Source organism: Pan troglodytes, chromosome 8 (genome assembly GCF_028858775.2).
Source record: "Pan troglodytes isolate AG18354 chromosome 8, NHGRI_mPanTro3-v2.0_pri, whole genome shotgun sequence".
NCBI lineage: Eukaryota > Metazoa > Chordata > Mammalia > Primates > Hominidae > Pan > Pan troglodytes.
Window position 1 is genome coordinate 124321111 of NC_072406.2, and position 24445 is coordinate 124345555.

Genomic DNA, 24445 nt, shown 5'->3' on the forward strand with positions numbered 1-24445 from the left:
GGATTCTATCTTCTTCACTCTACCTCCACGCCTGTGCAAATAATTCAGCTTATCCAGCTCTCATTCAGATTTCCATGAAGTAGATGCCCCTTTCTCAATAGAATATCTATTCAAGCTACAAAGCCTAATACAGTGCCTAGCACAGAGTAGAAGCTCAATAAAACAGGATGCATTAACAACTCTTAATGTGGTTTCTCAAACTCAGGTAGAAATCATCTGATCCAGTAGTTCTCAACCAGAGGTGATTTTGCTCCACAGGGGATATTTGTAAATGTCTGGAGATATATTTAGTTGTCACAAATGAAGGGAGAGGTACCACTGGCATCTAGTGCTTAGAGACAGGACACTGCTAAACTTCCTATGATGTACGGGACAGTCCCCACACGAAAAGACTTATCTGATATATAGCACCTATAGGGCCAAGGTTGACCCATTCTGATCCAACCTAACACATTCTACAGATAAGGACACCCAAACCCAGGGAGATAAAGAGACTTGCATAGGTCCACACAGCTGGCAGAGCCTTGATGAGAAACACTGCTTGAAATCTTCTACAATGTTCTTGCCCCTGCATAAGCAGCCAGCGCAGGTTCCGAAGGAACACAGTGTCCCCTTAGAGGCCCTGCTGCCCACCAGCTTCATGCTCCCTCAACTTCCTTTTCTTAGGGAAGTAAACCAAACACAATGATCAAGCCAAATGAATTTATTTTAATAATGAAATAGGCAAGCTAAAATAATAATTAAGTAGACATATTAGGTCATGGTAGAAACTGCCAGAAACATTCTCTCTAAAATGTATATTGTTCACATTATCATTGTCACCAACAACCATGTTTGGCCTCCTATGTGCCAGGAGATGTGCTGGGTCTCAAGCAAGAGACAGGCAGAGGGAGAAGGTGTCCACCAATATCATGCTCAAGATATATCTTTGACCTCAGGAAGCACTCAACCCAAGCATGAGAGTCTCTTTTGCACTTGCTGTCACAGAGAGAAGGCAACATTGCAAACATGGGTAAAGCAAAATGCTCCTTGCAGCTAAATATGTAAGCATTGAGGTCCTAGCATGACCTGCTTATTTTAAACAATGTTTAACACAGGAACATTCAACTACAGCCCAAGAACTTGGACTTTGCCACTTATATTCTTGGGATTCGGCTTGCCTGGTGGACATTTTGTTGTATCTGTCAAGCTTGTGAGGGACTTCCAGTGCCCTGGACCATTTCTCAAGTGTCAGGATAACCACATGCATCAGGGGACTTCATTTAATCACAGCAGAGCCAATGATCCCAAGATGCCCCAACAGAAGCACGCGGATAGAGAACCCCCAAGATTCGGCTACCATAAATCAACGTACTGGCATCTTTTGCAGCAGTCTCTAAGCTGCATCTAAGTGGAAGCTGGTGACCTGAATTAACACCACTCTGAAGATCAACTTTTATCCTGAAATATCAATGAAAAATTAAACATCCTGATAACCCTGAGTACTAATGGCTTTTATTTCCATTGCAACTGCTTTCTGAGACGGATAGTTTCCCCTTTAGATTTTCATGACTCTGGCCCAGAAAGTGGATACTGGAGGCATTAAACATACAGGAGCCTGAGACGCCAAGAAAACAGTAGTTTCTATTTAAGGATTTGGCTGCAATAGCCAGCTAAGTGTCTTGGGGAAGTGAATGGAATTTGAATAGATCGACTCTGCCACTCTGCTACAGGCTGGGAAATCAGAAACTAAGAAGGATATCCCAAGGGCTCCTGCATGGGTTTAGGCATGAATGTTAGCCTCGGTGACAAGCAGCTTTTTGAACAATGCTTCTCGGACTCTGAGCTATTACAGTGCAGTAAACCAAGGGATACTAATTTTTTAATTCTGCCCAGTCATAATATTAAAATTAAATTAAACATAAATTGCCAATCAACTAACCCCATCATTTGATAAAAGAAGTAATGCTTTAAAATCCCAACAAGCAGGAAGGATAGACTCTCAAAACGAAGGGAAGTTCCTCAAATTGAATACATTCACCCTAGACTGGAAAAAACATCATAAGCCAACAGCTATCTGCTGTCTGGAATGTGGGTGCCATGAATGCTAAACAACCACTGGCATTGGCTGGAGAAGGATCAGATTTGAGACCCAGCTGGAATGGAGATGGTGTTCAGGGCAAGGACAGGGATTGGGGACGGGGACAGTTGAGAAGAAACACATTGCACCGTGAATACACTGCACTGCTCTATGGTCCGGTCACATTTTCCACTCTGTAATGCTGCACTAAATTGCCTGTTTAATTGCCAGTCTCTTCCATTGGGCTGTGAGTTCCTTGAGAGCAGTGACTATGCCTTGTTGCCCTGATTCATGGAGCTAATTAGACATGGGGCAGGAATGATGGTGTAGTCAGGCACTGAAGGAGTGATGGCGAAGCCCCAGGGATGCACAGTGCTGCTTCACGGATCCATGCAATCGGAGGATTAGAGAGCACATTTTCTAGTATCTAATAGTGCGTGTTGTTCTGTCTGGGTAGTGGAAGGGGCCCCACCCCTACCTTACCCAGCGGGCTCAGCCTGAGCATCAACCCACAGGATAATTAAAATGTGCTCCAAGGGGAGCCTGATGGGAGTCAGAATTGCTGCTGCCCCATCCCTGGGGGACCACTGAGCAAAAGTTCAGCTCCTCTCCCACATTGCCTGCAGATGTCCAAGTGGGAACAGAGCTGATTGTGGGGAGAAGCCGGCCTCCTGCCTGCTGCTGCTTCATGGTCCCCCTGGTTTTCCCATAGCCAAGTCCTAGCAGAGCTCTCAGTCCCAAGGTTTATCAATTTTCCCAGGCCCCTGTTCCTCACAGTCACTTTTTGGAATTGACTCAAAAAAAGAATGACACTGTTACTAGCAGCCTTCAGGGTTCATTTCTACGGCAACCATCCCTTTCCTGCAGAATGTCCAGCCCACAGGGAAATGAATGTCACTTTCTTTCAAGACTCATTTTGGGTGTTTTTATGGCCAATCTGATTTCTGGCAGGATGCTGAAGCCCATAACACAGCTACACTTCCCGCCAGCCCCACAGCGCATGGGTAGAGTTTGCATGCAAAGCTCACTAAGCAAGTGCACCCAGGCAAGGCGGACAGGGTAGGGAAAGGGCTCCTGTCTGCCTGTGCCTGGAGAGCCCAGGAGCCGTGATGCAATGATTTAATTAGCACTGACTCAGCCTGACACGCAGGGTCCCTGTTTTACGTCTGACGTGCTGTGGCAGTTGGAGAACCCAGTACCATGTGGTGGGAATAGCAAGGCTGAAGTTCTGGGAACTGAAGGATGAGAGTGAACATTTCATTGCACATATACTATCATTTTCCTCTTACGAGCTGTTGGGGGTAATTGCCTTGGAGTACAACTTCCTATTCAACCTCTCTTCGGAAATGTTCTTGATCTAGAGTTTTGTTGCATAGCATCTCTGTCCCTTTCTTAACATTCAACTCTCTATGACTCCACCATCAAACAGGGAGTTTTCAAATCTTGAATTCATATGGAGAAGAGTTGTGTGCCCTGAAGTCTCATGCCTACCTCAGTTTCCCCACCATTATTGCTCTCTTCAGGCATCGTCGGCTAAAACACCAATGCCCCGGGAGGTCTCACTAAGCCCCATGACCAGCAAACAATGGGGGGTATTGGATAACAGACAGCTGAAGGCAAGAGTGAGACCCCAGTTAGGGAAGAAGAGATGGAGAAAGAATGCATATGCTTCTGGAGGTCAAGGGGACAGCCCCCCTCAACCCCACCCAGGAAAGGTGGGAGAGAATTGAAGATGCTGATATCTCCATTCTTTCAGGGGCCTGAGGCTAAGCATTTCCTTTCATCGCCCTCTGCAAACTTAGCCTCCCCACCACCTCCAGAGTTTCTGCTCTGTCTGGAAAAAATGCTAACCAGCCATTTGTAAGAGATGTCACTAATAAGAGCTCACAATAGACACTGTGTGCTGTGCAAAGGGAACATCGTGAGCCTGGGGGAGGTCAAGTGGAAAGCATTGGGAGCACTCATGGGCAGCCAAGGAACAGACCTAGGCCTATTCTCAAATCTTCAGCTCCCTGCTGCCCTCGCAGCATTCCTATTCTCAGAATTTCACCATCCAAAGAATCCCACCCCAGGTGGGTTAACTGCCCAGGCTGGACGTGCAGGTGCTTGGAGAGGAAGGACACAGAGAACTGGGTCTACAGGAAGGATGTAGTTCCTGGAAAGGGGCTTAGGGAGTTTTTCCCGTAGGAGTGACCCCAGGGGAGTGAATACTGGGCTCCAGCTGGGGGAAGTAGGAGGGAGGTGCTGAGAGAATGGGGATTCTAGAAGACAAAACTGGTCACTTCTTCCTCCTGCCGTCCTTGAGTTTGGGCCTAGCTTCTCTCCACCAGCAGAAGCACCTGGGGAAGAAGAGCCCAGGATAGGGAGTCAGAGGCCCTCGTTTCACCTGGATCTAACCTGCCATCAAATCACAAAATGCTAGAGGTGGCCAACTCGGTCTTAGGAATCATTCAGTCCAACTCCCTCATTTTATTCTCACAGACTCTGAGCCCCAGAGAGGTGCAGGTCCATGGCCAGGGCGGCAAGTATTGAGAACTTCCTGCATTCTGGTCGAGGCGGGCTATTAAGGATTCAAATCCTATTGGTTCATCAGTGGGTCTCCCACCCCATCTAAACTAGGTCCTCTGTTCTTTTTCTCATCACATATGGGACTGAGCTATTTCTTTGTGTGATTTTTTAAATGTCGGTCATCCCCATTCAACTGCAAGTTCCACAAGGGCACGCAGCTTTCTCAGCCTCATTCTCTATTCTACCCGCTGTGTGCCTCACACACAGTAAGCACACAACCCATATTTACAGAACACAGAATCTGTACTCTCAAAGTAACCTCATGAGAAAGTATTACACCCATTTTACAAAGGAGGAAACTAGAGCTTGAACAATTTAAATAACAAGTGAAAAAAGCAAGATTCAGCTCTGGATTCTAATGACCTTTTTCCTTAGGCTGTCTGCTTTTCTAACAAAAGATTAACAGATGTATGAGGGTTTCTTAAGCTGGGGACCTTGGTTTAGACTTTTTCAAATGTGATGTTCTAGAACCAGATGCTCCAAGACCATTCCCTGAGAGAAGAGAAGAGGAGGGGCCACTTGGAGACTGAGGGCGGCCCAAAGCAGGTGTCCCCAGGCAGGTGCCCCGTCTTGCCTAATCAGGCGTAAGTGTGGAGCCCACAATTACCAGTGGTCAGAAAAGATGTTAGGTCAGGGGTCCAGTCAAGGAAGAGGGGGCTGAGGACCACTAAGCAGGGAGAAAACCCCAACTCAGTAACTGGGGAGGCAGACAGACAGGAATATCTGTCTGACAGGAATATTATTAGGTTGGTGCAAAAGTAATTCCGGTTTTCGCTGTTACTTTTTTTTTTAGATGGAGTCTCACTCTGTCGCCCAGGCTGGAGTGCAGTGGTGCGATCTCAGCTCACTGCAAGCTCCGCCTCCTGGGTTCACACCATTCTCCTGCCTCAGCCTCCCGAGTAGCTGGGACTACAGGCACCCACAACCTTGCCTGGCTAATTTTTTTGTATTTTCAGTAGAGACGGGATTTCACCATGTTAGCCAGGATTGTCTCGATCTCCTGATCTCGTGATCCGCCCGCATCGACCTCCCAAAGGGCTGGGATTACAGGCATGAGCCACCGTGCCCGGCCTCGCTGTTACTTTTAATAACAGAAACCAGTCATCAGGATGCAGTGAGCCCAAAGCTTAGGGTCTCGAGAAAGCCCCTGGTTGATGGAAAGGGCAAAGGCTTGGAGGCTAGACCAGCCTGCCATTGAGTCTCAGCTCTAGCACTTACCAGCTTGGGCATATTCCTTATGCTCTCTTAGCCTTGGTTTGTTCATCTGAAACACAGGGTGGTGGTAACCCCTCTACCTCATAAGGAGGAAATATGAGATCAGCCAGGGCAAAGCACTCAGCACAGTGCCTGAGATACAGTCAGCTTCCGGACAACGCTAGCTTCATTAAGCACTTACTTCAAGGCTGGAAAAACTCCAGATTTGGAGCTCCTCTTCGTGTTTAGGCGAAAGCCTGTAAGTGCTTAACCCTGGCTACCAAGGCAGGTGAGAGGGACGGGAAAGCTGATCTCGACAGGGAGAACAGAGCAGATCTCAGAACTGAAAGCATCTCAGCTCAGGGTCTGTGCTTGCTAATCACTGTATTCTCAAAGCCTTGCTCACAGCTTGGCACATGGTCAGTGCTCAGTAGGCCCAGCTGAATGAATGGGTCCAACCGAGCATGTGAAACAGTTACAATGTTTTTACCATCAGCCTGCTATCATTCATTCATTTCTCACTGGCTCTTTCAGCCCTAGAGTGGTCATGATGACATAGATGTAAAGAAAAAAAAGCATGGGCTCTGAAGTCTGCCATTTACTGTGTTAACTTGGGCAGTTTCCTTAACTTATAGTTTGCTCATTCGTTAAATGGGTTGACACTCACCTCAGTGACCTCAGTGGCTCATTGTGGGGACTGAGTTAATAAGATAAAGCCCTTAGAAGAGTGTTGGGTATATAGAAAACACTCCATCGATGTTAGCCATTATCACAAGAAAGAGCCTACCGGGTGTCACAGATTCCTAGGCTCTGGGGTCCTGGCTGAGAGTTATAAAGGCATGAACCCTGCCCTCACAGCTGTCAGTCTGGTGGGGGCAATGGATCAGGAAACAAGCAATCATAAGACAATATGGTTAGTGGTCCAATAAGGGGAAGTTCAGGGGACCCTAACCTCATAGCAGAAGAAGTAGATTTACTCAGAAAGAGACCTGACTAATCTCCTGACTTGGTCAGACCCAGAGGCAGGGTAGGGTGAAGAATGCTTTAAGCAGACAAGATAACATGTGATAAGGTTCGACCATGGTGGGTCCAGAAAACTGAAAGAGTGTTTCTGTGGTGAGACAGAGGTAGAGAAGGATGAGAAAAGAGGCCCAAGAGGCACACAGGATCCAGACTATGCTGGCAATGGCAAAGGGAGAAAATGTTCCAAAAGAGCGGAGAAGAATCACATCCAAGAAGTATAACCCCTTGCACTGGGCTTGTCCTCCACCTCTTGGCAGTTTCCATAAATTTATGAAGAGGAGCATGAGTCATTATGACAAACTTCTAGGCCCTCATACTCTGGATAATCTCAGGAAATCCCACGGGACCCCTGCAGTGAAAGCTCCCTGAGGACCACAGCGGTCAGCACAGGAAGCGTCTCCACCATCCTGTGGGGGGATCCACAGACTCATCCCACTGTGGCTAACAAAGCAGGGACGATCTGGATACCAACACTGGGAATTAAGATAACACGGACAGAAGTACTTGGGAATAAAGACAGCCACAAAGAGTGGAGAGAGGAAATGCGGTTGGCATGGTTATTTCTTAACCTGAAATGCATATAGGGAAAAATCAGTGTTAAGAATACTGACAAACCGTAAAAACATTCTTTTCCACTCAATACTAAAACAAAAGTATTGATTTCCTTGGTTTTGCATCGTATCTTCCCCTCTGCTGCCATCTCCAGCCAAACCTAACAGAGAATGAAGTCTGTCTTTTCTGCTGTCTTTGATCTTCATTCCAGATGGTTAAATCCTGCTGGCCCCATATGGAGCCCAGCTTTCCTCTACAGTGAGAAAGTCCTTTGACATAAAGCTATCTGCCCGATCCAAGCTCAGAAAACAACCCTGAGTAGGGAATACAGTGGGGATAAGAATGAATATCACCCGTTAAACACAGATCTTAAAGTGGGAATCAAACTTTCATAAAAGACATTCTCAGCTCCTCCTCTTTCCTCTGTAGCCAACATCACGAGGATTGGTACCAGGATTTGTACTACTAAGCAGAGCCTTTGAAGGCCATGTGCCGTTTGCAAATCAGATTTGGTGACGTTTCAAGCTAAAGCAATTAGATTTTTCATAAACTGTCCAAAACCTTCTCAGGATTTGGGGGTTCTGAGCCAGGATGGAGGATTTCATGGAGGCCAAAAGAGTAGCAAAAACTCGGGAAGGATTTCATGAGAAGCAAATGCACACAGATGTGAATGTTACATCACAAACGTGCTTGCACCTCTTGTCAGCTGCAAATAACTATGCCCAAGCACCTCAGTTTTGCCTTTGCATAGAATTCCATGATTCTGAGTTCTTTTCTTTGACTTTCTTCTTCCTACTGTGTCTGCCTCTCCTGCATTCCACGCTGCTTCCCAGGCTTCCTCGTCCTACCCCCGTGTCTCATGTCATGACATCCTAAGAAATTACTCCCTGCCCCCCAGGTTTTTAAATACCTGTATCCTTGACTTGGTGGTGTTTGAGGAATTATTTCCAATCAGTCGATTAGGAAAGCTGATGGAGACTCTGGAGAAGACAGTCCCAGGCTGTGGGTGAATAAGAAGCAAGGTCTGGTTCCTCTGGGCGCCTGTTTGCACGGCCAGAGGCTGACAGACTTTGGGTGCTCCACAGTAACCTCAGAAAGAGTCCCCCCGCAGCAGCAAATTCTCCCAATGCAGTTTTGAAACACCGCAAGAGGAGGAAGCCTCTTTAATCAAATAATAACCAGTCAGAGATAAGGCCTGCTAGGCTGAGCTTGGCCAGCCAATCACAGGCTTCCTTCCGACTGCAAGGACAAACAGACCCAGGCTTCTGGAGTGCATTTCAGGGCTTGTTACAATTTAATGATGCAATGAATGGTGTCTTCTTCGCATTGCCTGGTGGGGATTTTCTAACTGGGGAGTAAAGCTCTGAGCTCAGTAACCTCATTCTCAGCGGAGGTGTCCACAGCTTGAGTGTTCACATGGGGCGTCAGGCTCCGGGCCTGGCTGTTTCCAATTTGCATTTCTCACTGCTGAGGGGAAGGGAGGCTTGACTGGGGCTGAGCGGGGCTGGGGTCCCCATGGGGTGAGCCTATTTGACACCAGATGTGCAGCTCACTGACTGTGACCCTGAGAAGGTCGTGGAGAGATGTTGGAGATGCTTTATGTGCATTTCGTATTTGTCTTTAAGCAGTCATGACTTTGGTCTTCTCTATTTCTTCATCCTCTTTCCAGCTGCTGCCACCCTCCCCTTTCAAAGCTATTATTGCTCTGTTCGGCTTATGAAGAGCTCTAGTAAAGAGAGTAGGTTCTGGGAACTAAGAAGGTGTAGGGGCGAATAAAGGTCCTTGCTAGCTGTGTCCATGTGACTTTAAACACTGTCAGTCGCTTCCTGCTTAGTTGCTGCAAAGACTACATGCATTAAAAACTCCCTCTCCTTCCTCTGAGGCTCTTACAGGCCCTATAGACTGGTAGACAAACCCTCAAAGGGTCTTGATATATTAGAGCTCAATATTTAAGGGAACTTAAGGGGAACCCTCTTATTAGGTAAATATGCATTCGTTCAACAGTTATTTATTTTGCATCTACTCTGGTAGAGATGTGCTGACTGGGGGCACTGAGGTGAGCCAAACCTGGCACAGTTCCCTGCCCTCCCAAAACAATGTCAGCACAGGAGGTAGCAGTTTGTGAAAGAAGTCCTTAGTGCAGTGGAACCAATGGCAGGGACTGGTGAAGAGGGCTTGTCTTGAAGGGTATGGGCCTGTCCAAAGGAACCACAACAAAACCAGCAGTGGTAGACAGGAAGAGGATCCAAGTCAGAGGGACAAGTACAGTCAAATATTCTCCAAGGGGACCCCCTGCAGGGCTCCTACTGGGGAAAGGAGAAAAAGCAAAGGTGTGTATCTCCTCTCCTTTTTTATTTTTATTAATTAATTACTTTTTTGTTTTTTTTTGAGACAGAGTCTCACTCTGTCCCCCAGGTTGGAGTGCAGTGGTGTGATCTTGGCTCACTGCAGCCTCTGCCTCCTAGGTTCAAGCGATTCTCGTGCCTCAGCCTCCCAAGTAGCTGGGACTACAGGCACCCACCACCATGCCCAGCTAATTTTTGTATTTTTACTAGAGACGGGGTTTTACCATGTTGGCCAGGCTGGTCTCGAACTTCTGACCTCAGGTTATCCACCTGCCTTAGCCTCCCAAAGTGCTGGGATTACAGGTGTAAGCCACCACTCCTACTGGGAAAAGAAGGAGAAAAAGCAAAGGTGTGTATCTCCACTCCTTAAAAAAAAAAAATTGATATATAACGTCTCATTGAAATATAATGCACACACCATACAATTTACCCATTTAAAGTGTATATATAGTTCAGTGATTTCAAATATAGACATAGAGTTGTGCAGCCATGAGCAGAATGAATTTTAGAACATTCCATCACCCCATAAAGAACCCCCTTCCCATTAACAATCACCCGCAACTCTGCCAACACCTCATCCAGCTCTAGGCAACTACTGATCTACTCTATGTCTTCTATAGATCAGAAACGCCTACTCTGGACATTTCCTATAAATGCAATCATAGGATATGTGACCTTTGCAGCTGTTTTTTTCTCTTAGCATAAAGTTTTCAAGGTTTACTTCATTTCTTTTTATTGATGAATAATATTACATAGTATAAATATACTACAATTTATACAGTCACAAATATCCACCATTCATCTGCTGGAGGACATTTGGGTGGTTTCCACGTTTTGTTTGTTGTTTTTTTTTTTTTGTGATATCATGAATAATGCTGCTATGGACATTCATGTACAAGTTTGCATACCCTTATAGCCACGAATTCACAACCTCATAGCAGGGAAACAGGAAAGAAACAAAGCAAGCGAGAGAGCTAGTCATTAAAGGGCTTCTCTCCCGCCAGAAGTTATGATGTCATAGCAGTAGCCAAGTCTAACATTTACACAGATTTTCACAGTGCATAAAGCACAATTATATATTCTGTCTCATGTAACCCTCCCTACAACCCTAAGCAAAAGGAAGGTAGTATTTTTATTGCCCTTTCGAAGATGAGGTGCTGGAGAATCAGAAACTTTAGAGTAACTTGCCAAAATCTATCCAGGCAGGAACTGAAGCCAAAATGAAGTCCTGTGATCTTCCTACTCCAACTCTTCACACGCAAAACAGGTCTTTATTCTTCTCCTACATATTCAGTCTTGGCTTCCTAGATGTTTAGATCAAGAGAAAAAAAGAAAGAAATTTAAAAGGACTTCATTGTTTATGGAGAAAATGGCAATGAAGTCAACAAATAGCTGTTATGTTGGCATTTAAAACATTTTTACCTAAGGCTCAGAAAGACTGAATATCTTACCAAAAGGCACAGAGCTAGCAAGCTGGCCATTGATGATTCAAAGGAAGATAGAAAGCTGATTCCCAGACACAGGTGAGATCAACTTGCTTCCTTCCTAACAGCCTACTGAGGGCAGTGCCTCTGCAGCTGCCTGGCTTGTTCAAGTCAGAGGAAGGTGAACTCTGGGTGAAAGCACTGCAGATGGGGTAGGACTGGCTGAGGAGGATGCCATACAGAGCAGGGGCACACGGAAATTGATTAAGGATCATGGGAGTCTCAAGATGCAGGGGAAGATGGCTACAAAGGAGAGGAAACAGAGTGACTATGGAGAGATGGAGAGGACTTCACTGAAGGCTCGCCAAGTTCTCAGCTTGATCCATTGCCAGGAATGTTTTATCCAAACCCTAGAGGTCACCAGATAAACAATAAGGGAGATGCGCTGGGTAGGATGGTATAACAAAAAAAAAATCAACCTGGTGTTACCAGAAAGGGGTCCTGATTCAGACACCAAAAGAGGGTTCTTGGTGCAAGAAAGAATTTGGGGCAAGTCCACAGAGTGAAGTGAAAGCAAGTTTCTAAGAGAAGTAAAGAAACAAATGAACAGCTACTCCATAGACAGAGCAGCAGCATGGACTGCTCAACTGAGTATACTTATGGTTACTCCTTGATTATATGCTAAACAAGGGATGGATTATTCACAAATTTCCCAGGAAAGGGGTGAGGAGTTCCCGGAATTGAGGTTTCAACTCATGAGGTTTTTTAGACTACACAGGGTAAATGCCTTCGCATTTGTAAACTGTCTTGGTGCACGTGGGAGTGTCTTTTGGCATGCTAATGCATTATAATTAATACATAATGAGCAGTGAGGATGACCAGAGGCTGCTTTTGTAGCCATCTTGGTTTTGGTGGGTGTTAGCCAGCGTCTTTACTGCATCCTGTTGTATCAGCAAGGTCTTTGTGACCTGTATCTTGCCCCAACCTCCTATCTCGTTCTGTGGCTAAGAATGCCTAACCTCTTGGGAATTCAGCCCGGCAGGTCTCAGCCTCATTTTACCAGCCCCTATTCAAGATAGAGTCACTGGTTTGAATGCCTCTGACTCAGGGACGACAAATGTGGTGACTGAGAGTGACAGCATCCTCCCAGATTCTCAGCACCTGTCCAGTCCCAACCAAAGCCCACAGCCCTGGCAGAGCAGCACCAGAAAAGGACCTTCCCAAAAGGGGGTAAAGCTCTCCATGGGGGTAGAGAGGAGGCTGAGCAGGCCAAGTGCACACAGGTGACGGGGCCTGGCCACAGGTCATGTCTGAGATGGAGATTCCAGTGCAAAGTGCTTTCACCTGGGAGTGGGGATGATGGAAAGGACAGCAGGGATGTGGAAGTACCAGAGGTCTGGAACCAGCCAGGTACCTCGCAGCCCCTGGATCTTGATTCGTGGCACCAAGATCCTGCCAACTTCATTTGATTTCCCTTTTATTTTCATTACTTACAGAACTCAGTACATATCAGGCACGTCAGATTGACTCCAAAATCCATAATTTTTCTATCATTTCATGCTCCCACTCCTAAAGAGTTCTTAAATTCATTTTCTTTCTGTCTTTTGCAAGCTGTCACTTATTACATTTTCCCTCCTGTGATTATTCTAGCACTACCAAAATCACTTGTGTGTGTTTGCAGCATACATGAAACCCCCTTTGCAAAAATTATATAACAGTGAGATTATGACAGTCGAAGAGATCTGATCTAAGCAACCCCAATTTGCCTTTAACCTCCAAAATGCCCTTAATCGTTCCTGGGGTCTGGCCAAGTGACCTTTGGGAGACATTTAATTTATAGTTTAAATGATAGCCCTTCCCTAAAACTAAGCCACCTTTGTAAAACTAATGAAAGACCACCAGGTCAGGAGAATGAAAGGAGCCTGAATTCTGCTAAGGTAAACAATTACCAGCCATTATTCTGGAGGTCACAAGATTTGCCACTTTTCCAATTACTCCTGCAGATAACATTGCTCTTGTAGAACCTAAGATAAGCCTTTTTAGATGTCTTTTCAGGTTTTTGCATTTCTGACTACTGATGGCTCCACCCAGACAGCCAGTTGGATCTGTGGCCCCACCCAGAAGTAGACTGAACAGGCAGGAGGACCATTTTCCACACCCCTATGATTGGATCCCCAACCAATCAGCAGCACCCATTCCCTGGCCCACCAAACTATCCTAGAAAAACCCTAGCCTCTGAATGTTTGGGGTGATTGATTTGTGTAATAAAATTCCTGTCTGCCATTCTGCAGGCTCTGCATGAATTAAACTCTTTCTCTATTGGAATTCTCCTGTCTTGATAAATTGGCTCTATCTAGGCAGTAGGCAAAATGGAAACACTGGGTGGTTTCATACATGCATCTAGAGCCATACTCATATATAACTGTGAGAATACATCTCTGTGTGCACATATATTCATATGCATGTATCTTTGCTTTTAGCTATATGTGTTTTGTTGCCTTCAGAGAAGGGTGTGAGTGGCTTTAGTTTTAATTTCCTTGAGGCTAGGTAAAAGCCTGTCCTTGAATAGTGGGTTTGTGGTGATCTTCTTATTGTATGTCATCACTTGAGTAAAGAAACTGACTCCTGTAACGAGGGCAATTACCTTGCTGCAGCTATCTTCTGAGTATTTTTTCTCTGGGATGGTTCTTTCATCCCAGAGAAGATTTGTGGAAACTTCCATTAATGGTGTTACCCAATGATGTGTACCATTGATGTGCATGTCATGACCAAACTAAACCCATCTTTGATTTGGCTTTGATCTGCACTGCCAAGGACAGATCTCAAATACACACACACACACACACACACACACACACACACGTCAACTTACATGGGGAGATTATTCACAAATTCAGACCATCTTAGCACCAGGCAGCCAATATAAATGAGAAAACTGGGTTAGACGTGATTAATGAGAAGTAGTGGGGACTGGGGTCAAGTGGACAATATATATCACATCCAATGGCATCTACTATCTCCAGCCCAATATTGCCATGGGAAAATGTAGTCTCCGTGTGGTCAAATCTTTTTATTTTCAAAGGAGGCTAGAAATAAGGATTTTAATGTGAAATCTCCATTTTTTTTAATTTGGTAAACATTCACAGATATGAAATACTGTACAAGCCAGAAAGCACACACAGATTTCAAGATAAATTTAGTCTGTGGGCTGCCAGTTTTTGCCCCTTAATGTGGACATAATATGCACTTGCTTACACATACCTACCTACTCTTGCACAGTGACCAAATATTCTAAGTAGACTGTGAGAGCCAATCCTCCAGATGGCTGTGGGTTTGTCTCTCTTACTTCTGTAATCTAGAGTCATCAAAGTGTGGTGGGAGGACCCCTGTATCACTAGTCTTCAGGAACTTAATAAGCATACAGATTCCTAGGCACCACCCCAGAAGCCCTGGGGACAGAATCTGGGAATCTGCATTTTAACAGAGTGCCCAAGTAATTATGATACCCACTCAAATTTAAGAATCACTGGCTCTAGGTCTGAAGAACCTTGAGTATAAGATAAGGCATTTGAGTGTGTCCTGAAAGCTCTGGAAAATATCTGAAAGTGACATGCTTCAACTTAGGTTTTAAAAAGATGGCACCAATTTGTCATTGTATACCCCAGAACAGTGTGTCTCAACATGTGGTCTTGGCCACTGTTGCATCAGAACCACTTTGATATCCTGTTGAAATGCAGACTTCTATGCCCCTCTGAGTCACAATTTCTCATATGTGCTATAATCATAATAGGGAATATGACTATGGCTAAATATGAACCAAGCACTTCATATAAAATGCAGATAATAACGCTGCAAAATAGATACCACTATGTTCATTTCATAAATAAGAAAATGAGACTCACAAAGGTGACATGTGTAGTAGTATTCTGGATATATTTCAAAAGAAAAACAGCATCCTTATTCCTTCAGAGATACCTACCAAAATATTCACCAGTGAAATGATTTGATGTCTGGGGATTTGTTCCAAACTAATACAAGAGAGAGAATGTGGGTGATGCTAAAGGTGAAACAAAATTTGTCATGAGTTGACAATTGTTGAAGTTGGGTGATGAGTTATTCAGGTGCTTTATAATTTGTTCTATATTTTTCTTATTTTTCTAAATTTAAATTTTTTCTATTTTTTATAATGAATTGAAAGAAAAGACTTCCTTCCTACCACTGCATCATGCATTATAGAGCTTTACAAATATATGGTTGCTAAATGAATGATTTTGCCCACTTTTTGTGCCTAACCTGAATATTAGCAAGATTCTAGTCATTAAGAGTCCCACACAAACCCAGACATATTTCTATTGATTTGTTTTTTAAAATGACTCATCAGTGCCTATAACACCCCTCAATATCGTAAGTTTGTTTATGGCCAAGAACCCACCTATTTGCTATACCTGACATACAGCCTTGTACTTGGTAGGATTCAATGAATGCCAGATGGGTGAAGGTGACCTGTGAGCCTGGGGAAGGCTGAAATGACTCAGAGCACCCTGCACACATACCTGTCTTCATGCCAAATGGGAACATCTCAGGCTTTCCTCCCAGGGTCCCTCTTTGAAGCATGGCACACATTGTTCCTGATAATTTCAGGCTACTCCACTATGCACCCCCTTTTATTATTGCCTTATGTATATTCGCTTGTTCAGGTGTGCATGTTCAGTCTTCCCAGCTAGATCATGAGCTGCCTTGAGGTTGAGAACAATGTTCTCTCAGATCTCTGTAGTCTCCAGGCCTAGCACAGAGCCAGGCCCAGCCACACCATTTACCCATGGCGTGGGTAAATGATCCATGCCATGCCAGCCACAGAGGAGCACTGTTTAGATTCCCCTTCAAGAGAACCTGCTGCAGGTGCCTGGTTGACTGACAGCCTCTCGGTGCTGCCCTGTTGACTCCACCATGCCATTCCTGCCAGGGCCACATGTACCCCAGGCCACTCCTGGTCAGCAGCTGAATACAATGGTGGCATAGGAGCCAGGCCTCTCCCTTTCTCCCCATGTAGCCTTCTCTCATCAGTCTGGCAGCCTTTCTCAGAGCTGCCCTGTGGTCTGAGGCTCCTCTGACCTAATCCTTCCTTTGCTCTCTCCTTTCACAGGACTCAGACCTGTAGCATGGTCCAAGGCCAGCCTAATTCTGCTCCATTTCCTTTCACCCTTCATAAACACCTCCCCCAATACATCTTTTACATATCTACTCCTGTTTCAGTATCTTCTTCTAGGAGGACTCACACTGTTGAATAGGTGAAGTGCCTGAGATCCAATAACAACCAGGGATTTCCAAGCTCCCTGTCTTGCACATGAAAAAAATTCTATCGATCTCCTAGTTTATAGCTAAATATGTGGTGTGTAACTCTTATCCTAAAACAAACTAAATCAACTTTTCCACATCAAACTAGGACATTCTATTTTGAAGTCACATGTTGCAGTGGAATGAACTGAGGGCGTTAGGGAACCTATACAGTGATACCTGGCCTTGTGACCTTAAGCAAATCACTTCTTATGTTCCCTCACTTTCTTTATTCTTAAAGTAAGGCTACTAGGATCTTCCTTCCTCCTTCATGGAGATGTTGGATATATTTATGTTTTTCAGAAGTACTCTAAACTACCCTAAGACAGGGTTTGCAAACTTTTCTGAAAAGAACAAAATAGCAAATATTTTAGGCTATGTGGGTCATACAGTCTCTTTTACAACTAATCAACTGTGCCATGTAGCACAAAAGCTGCCAATATAAACAAAGACTACAGCAAAATTCTATTCAAATAAAAACTTGTGGTGGGCTGGACTTGGTCCCAGGGCTGTAATTTACTGACCCTTGCCCTAGAGTCATGGACGCTTATGGTTGGAAAAGATAACAGGCATCACAGGGTTTTAGGTAACTAGATCCTTCCTCCGACATTCATCATAGACCTGACTAATCCATCAGGAAGCGCCTTCCTGCAGAGTTCAGAAGCAGCCTCAGCATCCTTCTTAACACAGGGTGACCAATCAAGCTAAGATGACATGTGTAGTGATGTCTATCATTTCCCCTTGATTTGTTCGCATCCCACACCCCCCAACTGAGAAAACTGAGACCAATTATTCAGTAATAATGAATATAAAAGTGTTTTGAAAAGTATAAAGTATTCCTTCAATGTAAAACATTCTTATCTGGAGCAAAAAAAATTCCAGCCATTTAAAATACAATTTAAGTAATAATAAGTTAAATTATTTCACACACAATGATCATGGTTATTTTTTGCAGCAAGAACAACTAGGCCCAAAGTGCCGTTTTCGCATCTCCTGGCAAGTAGGGATGCATTCTTTTAGTATGTACAGATAAATGTCTGCCTTGTGTCTCCACTGGCAGAAAATGAGCTGAGCTTTCTGGCCTTAGGTTGCAGTTCCGGAGGCAAGGTTTAAATTTCCTCCACTGCAAGACACAGGTGCTGAGAGAGGGTTGCAAGCTATCTTAGATTCCCTCCAAGCAAGTGTCTATTCAAAGCAAAGCCCATCATAACTGGGAAACACCGTGTTCCCCTGGCCTCTCTTCTCCTTGAAGCTGTTTGTCTTTGTGTTTTGGGAAGGCAACCTTGACATTTCCTCTCTCTATTCAAACTTGTTGATCAGAAAGATCAAAAAGCCTTCTGTAAAATATGCAAGTACTAAGGACTAAAAACATCCTTTTCTGCCCCTAAGAATCCAAAGACCCTTATGAATATTAAATAGATGAATCTTTGCCATTTGGAAGTCAACCACCCCTTTCGGAATCAGATGATAGCCATGGAGCTCTCGGCAGGAAAAATGCATGTGCAATAGTCACCGCAAGTTCTCCAGCCTCCAGGATCACCTCTTTGTTTATATCCAAACAACAATAATCCCAGATCAGTTAGTATCACAGTCATTTCCACAGAATGCATATAGCCTTCTCATTAAGCAGAACACTCAACATTCTAGTTTGAAGCACACGCCTTAGGATGACTTTGCCTGGTCAGGGCCGGCCTGGTGATGCCAGCCTAACTCCCCAGCAAGAAAGTGGCCCCAGGGGTCTCCGCCAGAATGAGGCGGATGGCACCCCAACCTGGATTTCAGCTTCTGGTCTAGAATGCAGGATGTGCTGCCTTTTCACAATGTGACACTATCCAGATTCCCTCACCACACACACAAGCACAAATTTGCCCACAATTCCAAAATCCCAGAGGAGAGCCCAGCACTGGATAAGCCCCTCTAATGGCCTTGCCTGGGAGCTGCTGGTTCCTGGAGGGAAGAGTCCTGAGGGTGGGGACCATTGAGTCAAGTCCTGGAAAGCCAGGGACTGGGGGTCAAAGCTTCCGGGTACTGAGCACCTAGTCTGGGTGTGACCACCATGTCTGGGTGTGACCACCACCACCTTTCCATTCCACAATGCCACCCTCCTACCTATGCCAGCCAGCCAGCCAGCCTGATTCCACTACCAGGATGTTTACATGGGGAAGCAAAGGGAAAAGAATATTCTGGGGACTCATGGGTTTGTGGGAGTCTGAGTGGGATCCCCTGGCACTGTGATCTGCTACACAGCAGTTCACAGTCCCCTTTCCATAAGTAAAGCCCTCTCTGACCTCTCCATATAAAATGTCAGCTTCCCCTCGACTCCCCACCACCACCCAGCATCTCTGTCCCTGCTACCTTCCTTCATTTTCCTCTGTTACATGAATCATCATAAAACATTGCAGAGCTCATTGTCTATCAACTATCCCCCTCCACTAGGGTGTCAGCTTCTTAATGGCAAGCATGTTTTGTTTTGCTTGCTGTGGTGTTCCCTTCATCTAGAAGAATGCCTGGCACAATAAATATTTATTAGATCGATATAATGAATAAACAAAGGAATCACAAGTAGCCTTGTTTCTAGAGCCCAGCTCAGCCCCACCTCCCCTGGGAGCCTCCCCTGACTGCTCTGAGATCACACCATTTTTCCCATGGTGCTCATTTATTTTGTCAACAAGCTTGTATTGAGCACCCACTATGTGCCAGATCCCAAGCTAGGCCCTGAGTTTACAGGACAGACCAAGCAAACCCCTTGCCCAAATAGCTTGCAATGTAGTTTATCACATAAAAGTCATCTAGTTTGGGTTTCCTATTGCTTCCTGATCTTCCAGAGATCAAGGAGATGCTAAAGGAGGGAGAAGACTGACATTGCCTGAGCACCCACTATGTTCTCAGCATGTGATATGTGCTTTTCTGGAACCAGGTGGGTTTTGCCCCTGAAAAGAAGGTCATTGTTGCGGAGAGTGTGGGAGGGGAAGAAGTAGGACTTGCAGAGCACAACAATCAGAACACAGAGGCTGCAGGGAAGTGTGAGCCATTTCCCATTGGAAATAGAAAAGGAGGCTCAGAAGAGACATGGGGAAGGATCACCAGGCCTGGTGTAAAGAAGCCCAGTTCCACCCTGTGTTGGGGTGATCAGACCCAACACCAGGCCATGGGGGCTATGAAGTCCAGCAGAGTCAAAGAAATGAGAAAAGACAAGAAAGTGGGACCAGGGGGCCAACACTAGTATGGAAGCTGCAAAGACCCCGCGCTCTGGGAGCCCATGCTATTTATTGGTGATCAAACAGAGAAACAGGTGGTGAGGTTGTGAGTGTTGAGAGAAAGTGATGCATCAAGCGACTGAGCTGCAGCTGTGATGGTTTAGCATTTTCTTTGAAGCATATGGAACGTGTTCTGCTACTTGAGATAACAGGAGTGCTAGAAGCAAGGAGTCAGCAAGTCTAGACACATTCCAGAGGCCACGAGGGGTTTTATGCCCTGAGCCCTGGATTCCATCCAAGCCATGAGGGGTTTTATGTCCTGGGCTTAGATTATAGTGCAGCAGGGCAGACTTCCACCCTTTAGCACAGAGCTTGGTGTTCCAAAGGCCACGAGGGGTTTTAGACTCTGGACCCCAGACATGTTCCAAGACTCTTTTACATTATGTCAGACATGCAAGCCCTGCCTCAGCTTCTCTCCCAACATTCAGCTTTTCTCCCAACACCGTGACCCCTTAGGCATGCCACTCTCGCTCTCTAAGCCGTTTCCATTTCAGTAAAGGGCAATTGCTAGCCTCAGCAACCTCTAAGGCTCACTACATAAAGACATCTATGATCTTTTCTAATCAACACAGCATCTTCCTCCTTTACTTCCTGTGGACCCTGTCCTGATACCTCAGTTTAGAAAATGACTTATGACAGTTAATGTGATCTTTCCACAAAGGAGGGTCCATTACACCTGACCTTTGATTTAGGCAAAATAGTTTGGGGGATAAAGGAGCATGAAAGAGCTCAGCGGTTTTCACTGTTCTGTTCTTTCCAATTAACCTTAGAGCCTTCTCTCCTGCTCTGCCCTCTCCTGGGACCTCCCCATCCTGGAGCCCAGCCATAAGCTGTCTTGGTTCTTCAGTTGCTCAAGTGACTCACCTGATTGGCTGTGAGGTCCAAAGCCCACTAGGCCTTCCACAGGGCTGAAGCCAAGAAGACTGGCCCCTTGAGTAACTTCTCCCTCATCATGCTGGTTCCCATCCCTGAAGAAGATGGGCCAAGACAGGCGAAAGAGGGCATGAGCTGAAGACACGCACTGAGCAGTTGCCTCTCATCTTGCTGTGAGTGGCTAGGCAGAGGTTAAGGTTTCCTGTCCCCACCCCCTCCCATTGCCCAATTGTCCACAAGGAAAACCACATAGCAAGTACTGGGTGGCTTTTGGAACCACAAACAGTCCGGATCAATTTGTTCTAAAGGCTCATTGAGCAACCACATTGCCCTCTTCCCTCTTGCCTGTCTGGCCATGAGGCTCCCTGCTGAGCAATTGCCTGCCCAGACAGGCGAGAATGCCAGCTCCTCAATTATAAGGGTCTGGATGCATAAAGCATGGCTCAACTAATTGACCACATCCCACTTGCAATCACGACAAGACAACATGAATAGAATCATAGTTTCCTCACTAATCATTTCAAGGTCTTTCTAAACACAATCTTTCTTCCAAATGTGTTATCTCACCACCAGCCTGAGATATGTTGCTGGTGATAATAATTAACTGATGGATGACAGGAAGCTAAAAACTATTCTTTAAACAAAAGAATATGATAGTATCATTTTAATGGCTCTGCTTAGCATTTTGATAAACAAACAACATTTTTTGTTTGTGGATTCTGTAAAGATGTCTAAATCAATAATCTCAAAAAGACTTATATATTCTGTAACCAAGATATCAGAAAGTTAAAATCAAACAATTCAATTACGAATGTTTATTGAGTATCCACCATTCACAAGGCACTGGGCTGTGGGTTGATACACAGATGTATATAGCTCAATCCTTGACTTGGAGATGGTGAGTTGGTCACTCATCAGGGTTTGAGGACAGAAAAGTTTTGCAACCTACATAAAAATAAAGGAGTGAGCTGGGCATGGTGGCTCATATCTGTAATCCCAGCACTTTGGGAGGCCAAGGCAGGAGGATTGCTTGAGGCCAGGAGTTTGAAACCAGCCTGGGCAACATAGCAAGACCTCATTCCTAAAGAAAAAACAAATTAGCCAGGCATGGTGGCATGCACTTGTAGTCCCAGCTACTCAGAAGGTAGAAAGATCACTTAAGCCCAGGCATTTGAGGCTGCAGTGACACACGATGGCACCACTGCACTCCAGCCTGGGTGAAAGAGTAAGACCCTGTCTCAAAAAAATAAAATAAGGCCGGGCACAGGACTCACACCTGTAATCCCAGCACTTTGGGAGGCTGAGGCAGGCAAATCACTTGAGGCCAGGAATTCAAGACCAGCCTGGCCAACATGTTGAAACCTCGTCTCTACCAAAAAATACAAAAAAGTAGCTGTCTGTGGTGGTGAGCATCTGTAGTCCCAGCTACCTGGGAGGCTGAGGCACAAGAATTGCTTGAACCGGGAGGCAGAGGTTACAGTGAGCTGAGATTGTGCCTCTGCACTCCAGCCAGAGTGACAGAATGAGACTGTGTCTCAAAAATGAATAAATAAAATAAAATAAAAAATAAGGGAGTGGAAACTCAGCCAGATATGAACTTCCACTGAAATAAATATCTGAAATATGTAACTTGCTGGATTAGGCATATTATTGTGAACAGGACCCTCCCAAGTTCTAATTTGACAGTTGACAATTTGGCATGGAGCATGGAGAGATACAGGACAGACATGAATGATGCTAGATTTGATAAAATGTCATGCCATCACAAAATAGTTTGGAGAGTATTCAGCCCCAAGTAACAGAAAATGCACAAATAATGGCGTAACCAAGTATGAGACATTTTTCTCACTCATCAAGAATTCCAGAGTTAGACTGCTCATAGCTGGAGAAGTTGCCATGAAAATAATCAATAATTTCTACTATTTTCTTTCTATATTGTCCTCTGCTTGTAGATTTTGTCCTCATGTTTTCAAAATGGCTGCAGCATTCCAGGTGTCATGTCCACATTGCAATAGGAAAAATGAGAGAAATACAAAGGACAAAAGTCTTCTCTTTTGTAAATGACCACCTTTTTATTTGCAAAAAGAAGTCTTTCTCAGAAATCTACTTTCACCTCATGGACCAGAACAAATCACATGGCTACCCCCAACTGCAAAGGAACTGCGTATTTTTTACTTTGCAGGCTCCATAGTAAAGGAAGGCAAGGGAGAAGGTGATTTAAATAGGTTTCACTGGACCAATAGAATTTGCCATGTATTTATCACATAATAATCACGTGGTGTATGAAATTTACTTGATTTTACATTATAAAAAGCTATTTTTCTGCCCCACTGAATGTACAACTTGGCTCTACTTGCCTTTTTTAAATTAGGTTTTTAGATACAATTATGTTTTTAAGAATATATTTTTAAGGAATAGTTGGGTAAAAATTTTGTAGTGATTATCTCTCAGTGGTGGAATTATACGTTTTTTAAATTTATTTCTCTGTGCTATCTAGTTTTGTTGTTTTGTTTTTTTTAATTTGCCATAACAAAAGTGCATTGTTGTATAATAAGAAAGCAAAAAAAAAATTTCACAAGACGTTCATGACTCATTATGGTATATTGTCAAATGGAAAAGCAGTGTATACGATGCGTTCCCAATATTCAGAGAGTAGCAAAAGCCTAGAGCGTTGCCTCTGAATGCTGGGAATATATTAATAGATTGCTTTCATTTTCTTTCTCTGCTTTTTGGTATTTTCCAAATTGATCACAGCAAAAAATATTAAAAACAAATAACAATCGTGGCCTATGTAGCTTTCCACCTGGACTTGGAGGAAATGAAGTCTTCCAAGCATAAACTGAAAAACAGAATTTGGGGAATAAAAATCACACCAAAAAAAGAGAGAGAAGAAAGAAAGAGAGAGAGAAGAAAGAAAGAGAGAGAGAAGAAAGAAAGAGATAAAGAAAAAGAGGAAAGAGAGAGGGAGGGAGGGAAGGATGGAGGGAGGGAGGAAAAGGAAGGAAGGAAGAAAGGAAGAAAAAGAAAAGAAAGAGAGGGAGAAAAGAAAGAAAGAAAAAAGAAAGAGAAAGAAAGAAGAAAAAGGAAAAGAAAATAAAAGAAAGAGGAAGGGAGGGAAAGAAGGAAGGAAGGAAGAAAGAAAAAAAGAAAGAAGAGAGAAAGAAAGAAAGAAAAAGAAAAAAGAAAATCTACTGAACAGGCCTTGTTTATTAAGACCAAAAGGAAAACAGTAAAATGCTTCCCTCCTTGTTTCCTTTCTCTAAAAGCAGTTTCTGCTGAGAAACATTAAACCCCCTTAACATTCTTCAGGGGATTCTCAAGTCCAAGGCTAAGAGCCGGATAGAAAGAGGGTGTTTGTTCCTTTCTGGTGAGTCAGCTGTGAAACATGGCCCATTGTTTCAACAAATATGGCCACCGGAAGCAGTCCTCTCATGGCCTCTTCTCTTTCCAGGAGGCTGAGAGGCTGGGGAGCAAGAAGATGCCTCCTTTGCCTTTCAGACAGACCATTCCACACAGAAATTCAGCAGTCATTTCCTTTCTCTTATTTTTTTTTCTCTTTCCAACAAACACAGCTTTCTCCCAAAAAGCAAGAGTCCATCTACAATTCTCCTGAATTTGCAGAGCCAAAGGCCATCATTTCAAAGCCTAGAAAATGAACGTCTAGGTAAAGGGTTCTCCTACTGGATCAATTTCAAAAGCAGACAGTCCATTTGTTAGGCATTCATTCATTCATTCACTCATTCATCCATCCATCCACTCAGCAACAGTGCCTGGCTTGAGGATACAGTGAGAACAAGGCAAAGTAAACATGGCCTT

The 24445-nt window shown here is 44.5% G+C and overlaps 1 protein-coding gene across 1 annotated transcript in view; it reads right to left on the reverse strand.

Annotated features, from left to right (window-relative positions):
* Window positions 1–8542, reverse strand: part of GPAM (glycerol-3-phosphate acyltransferase, mitochondrial) — a 59822-nt gene extending 51280 nt beyond the window's left edge. Inside the window, exon 1 of the mRNA XM_016919318.4 lies at window positions 8307–8542. The gene's annotated coding sequence lies outside the window, so the exon portion shown is untranslated. The remainder of the gene's footprint in view (window positions 1–8306) is intronic.
* Between the last annotated feature and the right edge of the window lie 15903 nt (window positions 8543–24445).